Source organism: Bos taurus, chromosome 29 (genome assembly GCF_002263795.3).
Source record: "Bos taurus isolate L1 Dominette 01449 registration number 42190680 breed Hereford chromosome 29, ARS-UCD2.0, whole genome shotgun sequence".
In the NCBI taxonomy this organism is placed as follows: Eukaryota; Metazoa; Chordata; class Mammalia; order Artiodactyla; family Bovidae; genus Bos; species Bos taurus.
In genome coordinates this window covers 49,367,929-49,373,928 of record NC_037356.1, presented here as the reverse complement: position 1 = coordinate 49,373,928, position 6,000 = coordinate 49,367,929, and positions in this window count along the sequence as shown.

Sequence of the window (6,000 nt, the reverse complement as noted above, 5' to 3'; positions counted from 1 at the left end):
ACAGGCACACAGACACGTGTGTGTGTGCAGTGATTAATGCAAAAAATAGAGGAAAACAACAGAATGGGGAAGACTAGAGATCTCGTCAAGGAAATACCAAAAGAGATACCAAAGGGAACCTTTCATGCAAAGATGGGCTCAATAAAGGACAGAAATGGTATGGACCTAACAGAAGCAGAAGATGTTAAGAAGAGGTGGCAAGAATACACAGAAGAACTGTACAAAAAGATCTTCATGACCCAGATCATCACGATGGTGTGATCACTCACCTAGAGCCAGACATCCCCAGAATTCGAAGTCAAGTGGGCCTTAGAAAGCATTACTATGAACAAAGCTAGTGGAGATATTGGAATTCCAGTTGAGCTATTTCAAATCTTAAAAGATGATCCTGTGAAAGTGCTGCACTCATATGTCAGCAAATTTGGAAAACCCAGCAATGGCCACAGGACTGGAAAAGGTCAGTTTTCATTCCAATCCCAAAGAAAGGCAATGCCAAAGAATGTTCAAATTACCGCACAATTGCATTCATCTCACAGGCTAGCAAAGTAATGCTCAAAATTCTGCAAATCAGGCTTCAACAGTATGTGAACCGACAACTTCCAGATGTTCAAGCTGTTTTTTAGAAAAGGCAGAGGAACCAGGGATCAAATTGCCAACATCCAATGGATCATCAAAAAAGCGAAAGAGTTCCAGAAAAACACCTACTTCTGCTTTGTTGACTACGCCAGAGCCTTTCACTGTGTGGATCACATCAAACTGTAGAAAATTCTGAAACAGATAGGAATACCAGACCACCTGACCTGCCTCCTGAGAAATCTGTACGCAGGTCAAGAAGTGACAGTTAGAACTGGACATGGAACAACAGACTGGTTCCAAATCGGGAAAGAAATATGTCAAAGCTGTATTTGTCACCCTGCTTATTTAACTTCTATGCAGAGTACATCATGTGAAATGCTGGGCTGGATGAAGCACAAGCTGGAATCAAGATTGCCGGGAGAAATATCAATAACCTCAGATATGCAGATGACACCACCCTTACAGCAGAAAGTGAAGAGGAACTAAAGAGCCTCTTGATGAAAGTGAAAGTGGAGAGTCAAAAAGTTGGCTTAAAGCTCAACATTCAGAAAACGAAGATCATGGCATCTGGTGCCATCACTTCATGGGAAATAGATGGGGAAACAGTGGAAAGTGACAGAATGTATTTTTGGGGGCTCCAAAATCACTGCAGATGGTGACTGCAGCCACGAAATTAAAAGACGCTTGCTCCTTGGAAGAAAAACTATGACCAACCTAGACAGCATATTCAAAAGCAGAGACATTACTTTGCCGACAAAAGTCTGTCTAGTCAAAGCTATGGTTTTTCCAGTGGTCGTGTACGGATGTGAGAGTTGGACCATAAAGAAACTGAAAGTGAAAGTGAAGTAGCTCAATCATGTCGGACTCTTTACGGCCCCATGGACTGTAGCCTACGAAGATCTTCCATCCATGGGATTTTCCAGGCATGAATACTGGAGTGGGTTGCCATTTCCTTCTCCAGGAGATCTTCCTGACCCAGGGACTGAACCCAGATCTCCCACATTGTAGGCAGACGCTTTACCGTCTGAGCCACCAGGGAAGATAAAGAAACTGAGCACCAAAGACTTGGTGCTTTCAAACTGTGGTATTGGAGAAGACTCTTGAGAGTCCCTTGGACTGCAAGGAGATCCTAGATGGACTGCAGTCCATCCTAAAGGAGATCAGCCCTGGGTGTTCATTGGAAGACTGATGCTGAAGCTGAAGCTCCAATACTTTGGAGCGAAGAACTGACTCATTTGAAAAGACCTTGATTCTGGGAAAGATTGAAGGCAGGAGGAGAAGGGGACGACAGAGGGTGAGATGGTTGGATGGCATCACCGACTCAATGGACATGAGTTTGAGGGAGCTCCACGAGTTGATGATGGACAGGGAGGCCTGGTGTGCTGCAGTCCATGGGGTCACAAAGAGTCGGACACGACTGAGCGACTGAACTGAACTGAACTGAACTGGACATCCAGACATGACTACTGGAAAACCCAGAGCTTTGACTCAACAAACCTTTGTCGGCAAAAAGGAATGTCTCTGATTTTTAATATGCTGTCTAGTTTGGTCATAGCTTTTCTTCCAAGAAGGAAGCGTTTTATAATTTCATGGCTGCAGTCACCATCTGCAGGGATATTGGAGCCCAAGAAAATAAAATCTGTCACTGTTTCCATTGTTTCCCCATCGATTTGCCATGGAGTGATGGGACCTGTCTGCTTATTACTTGGTTAATGGAGCCTCTTTTCACCAGGAGGGTTTGGCTTTGATGTGAGGGGTCAGCCTTTCCCTTCATGGTCTTTGCAGTCTGGGTCTTACCCAAGTGGGGCAGAGACCCCTCGAGAGGGAGCCACAGCCCCTCGGGCAGCCACACAGGAGGCTCCCAATTTCACAACTCGTGCCACCGTGAATTTGGACAAGAACAAGTCAAGACTCGGCTGCTTTTCTTTTACAAACCACAGATGGGATCTGCTGGTCTGGGGTTGGGGCGGGGGGCACGGGGCCGTGACCTCCTGGGAGGACGCTGACGTCTTGATCATCGGAAGGGTCAGGGGTCACAAGAGGCAGGTACACCAGGCACCCTGAAGAGGGAGGGGCAGGGTCCCACTTTCTGGAGGGGGAGGGAGGCAGCCATCCCCCACCCCTTGGTAATGTGAGAAGCCCTCAGACTGTCTAGGGGCTCGTGCGGTAGGCCTGGATTCAGGTCGAGTAATTTCTGCTTCCCTGAGGACGTCAGAGCCCATCCAAAACAAGCCGCAGAAACTGGATCCGCCCGCCAATTGCCCTAGGAAGCAGGGGATCAGGGACAGAGCTGGGGCGGGGCCAGGGGTGGGCGTGGAGAGAGCGGCAAGGTGGCCTGGGGGGTACAGGACCTCATTTTGGGGTGCTGGTGGGGGCAGCGATGCCGACTGACCCCCTCTGGGAGGAAGTCTTTTCTGTGCAGCTTCAGCTCCGTGGGTGCCTGGCCTCCTGGTCTCCCGAGGTCTGGAGCCCTCAAGCCTGGCCCTGGCCCTCCAGGCTGTGGGTGGTCTGTGTGCTCACACCTGGGCGTGCTCTTCCCCTGTGCCTGGAAGGGGACCTATGAGGACAGAACCGTGCCCCCCCACGCGGCCCCCTCTCACCCAGATGAGGTCCCTGTGTTCGGGGCTCCTGCCTCCCACCCAGTCGGCCCAGCCCCTCTCCTGGGGTTCAGTGCGCTTGGCTTGGGGGTTGGTCTCCTTCTCCACATGCCCGTAGGCTTCTGCGGTCACAAGCGAATGCCATGGTGTGTGCAGGACAAGGTCCAGATCCGTGGACCCCCTTGGTGGGTCAGCACCCTCACGGTGAGTCTGAAGGCCTCTCAGCTCCTCCCAGCCACCCACCTCTGTCTTCTGACTCCGGGGTTCCGGTGGTTTCACCAAAGTGCGTCTGGTCTCTCTCTCACTCAAGCACCTCCTGTGGCTCCCGGTGCGTCCATGGCAGCGTGATCTCATTGCCATGGCAACCCCAACCCCCCAGGCTCGCCCAGCCATGCCCTTTCAGAGTGTCCCCTCTCCTCTGCCGGCATCCTCCCACCATCCTCAGAGCCCAGAGGAGGGGCCTCCCTGGACCCCAGAAGCAAAACGTCCAGGCGATTGTGAACATCAGTAAGAGCGCGCATGCACGCTGACCTGTTTCAGTTGCACGAGAAGTGCTTGTTTCATAAGCTGCCCCGCAAAACGGCCTCCTCAGCCCCCTCCCGGGGCTTCCGGGCAGGAGGAGGTGGGCGTCACGCAGACTGGGGCCACTCTGACAGTATTTCTCCAAATCATCAGGGACCCGTCCACCCGGCCTGGTCCCCCGGGAAGCCACCAACTCAGAGAGGAAAGAGGGACTCCAGCCGCTCAGGTCCCCGGAGGGGCCGCTGGCACACGGTGGCCTCGGCCATGCGGAGGAAGGGAGGGCGTGGGCTGGCCTGACAATCGGCCCACAGATCAGCGCTGGGGGGCGCCCGATCCGGCTTCGGAGGGCCTGCTCTTTGTGATAAGCTCCTGAGGAGATCAACACCGAGCGCGTGTGCGTGTGCTAAGCTCCTGAGGAGATCAACACCGGGCACGTGTGCGTGTGCTAAGCTCCTGAGGAGATCAACACCGAGCGCGTGTGCGTGTGCGCACAGGCGCCCAAGCGTCCTTCCGAGCATGTGTGCGTGTGCGCACACAGGTGCCCAAGCGTCCTTCCGCAACGTCTGCAGTGGACGGCCCAACAGGTGTGGGCCCGGGGGGGCACCTGTCCACCGGAACCCTGCTTTGGATTCTGTGAGGTGCCTGGGTGCCCTCTTCCAACACACAGAGGGAAAAGAGGGCTTAAGGAGGAGCCGGAGCGGGCCTTCTGTGGGGAGGCGCTGACTTCACGCTCACCTTCTTTGGCCCATTTGGAGGTTCACATCCGGTCAGCAAGCCCAGGGCAATGGCCAGAGGTCAGTGGGAGGGTTGAGCTATCCTTCCCTTGGCCACACTCCCAGGAGCTGAGCAGCTGTGGGACCCTCCCTCCCTCCCTGTGGGGCCAGGTCACCGTGGCCAGGGGACCCTTCTCCCTCCCTGGGGCTCCAGTGAGGGGTCAAGGAGGCGGGACCCTGGCAGCCTGGCCTCCCTCTGCTGGAGAAACACCCCGTCTGGGTGCACAAGAAGCACCCGGAGTGCAGGGCCCCCCAGACGGGCTCCCCCTGACAGTGGAGTGGGTCCCCGGGGCAGGGGGCTCCCCAGTTACAGGGCCCCAGATGGGCTCCCCAGGGGCCAGGTGACAGAGCCTTCCCTGCCCTCCTCTCCTCACAGGGGACACTGTCTGGGGTCACAGATGGGGGAAGAGAGGGAAGGATGGGCCCTTCCCCGAATTCAGGGATGCGGGCTGCCAGCCTCCAGGCACCAGGTCTGATTTGATTAGGGCTTCAGCTCCCCGCCAGGGTGGACACAGCCCGGAGCTCGGCGGGCAGGGCGCAGCACGCTGTCGCTCCAGCCCGTCAGGCTCAGCTTATATTTATTGCATTTTCCATTAAAAGTGTCGGGACCATTTATTGATTTTCTAAATACTGACGTGCTGTCTCCTGTTACACAGTAAAGTGAACAAAAGCAGAGCAAACAGCGGCCCGGGCTGAGCCCCACGCAGCTGCCCTGCCCACCTGCGCCCCGCGCCCGCTCGAGCATCTTCTCCTCCTGAGAGTCTTCAGCGCCATCCGAGAGCAGGACCCTCAGGGCATCACACCCGCCGCCACCCGCCTGCACGATCGAACTGGCCCAGCGTGCCCACAAACCACCCAGAGGACACGGGGGAGCACGGCCCTCGCGGCTGCTGCCTGGAAGGTGGGGGGCTGATTTCCCCTGAACCGCCGTTTAAGAAGGCTTGGAAATCACCCATCTCGTGACGCACATTCGCCCGGTATCTACGGAAACAGCTGCACATTAACGGTCAGGGCAGGCAGCTGTCTTCCCCTTTATCAGTCCAGGATCAGCGCCAGGGCCACGTGGAGCCCAGCCTGCTGAGTCCTCGCACACCCTCCGGGGAATCATCGCAGGAACATGGAAATCCAGCCCCCACCCCAGGCTGGCGGTGCCCCTTGGGTGCTGAGAAAGCCCAGAGCATCCCGCCTGGGTGGGCTGGAGCTGTGGGCACCAGGGCCAGTTGGGGAGAGGAGGGCCCTGCCCCGGTCTGCACCGAGCTCCCCAGGATTCTCAGAGCTGGGCCCTGCGCCCCTCTGCAGCGGCAAAGAGAGGGACCGGATTTCCCCCTTCCCTTCTTTTTTACACGTATGCTCTTTTCATGTTTCCTGATGACAAACAACTAGTGCTCATTAGGAAAACTGAAAAGGTACAGAAACGCATGAAGGAGAAAATAATAGATGCTTCTAATACAGACAGACAAATGTGTAACAGCCCACGGGGGCCAGGTAGACTGGGGTGCTCCGGGGACACCCCGTGTGCAGGGCGCAGAAAG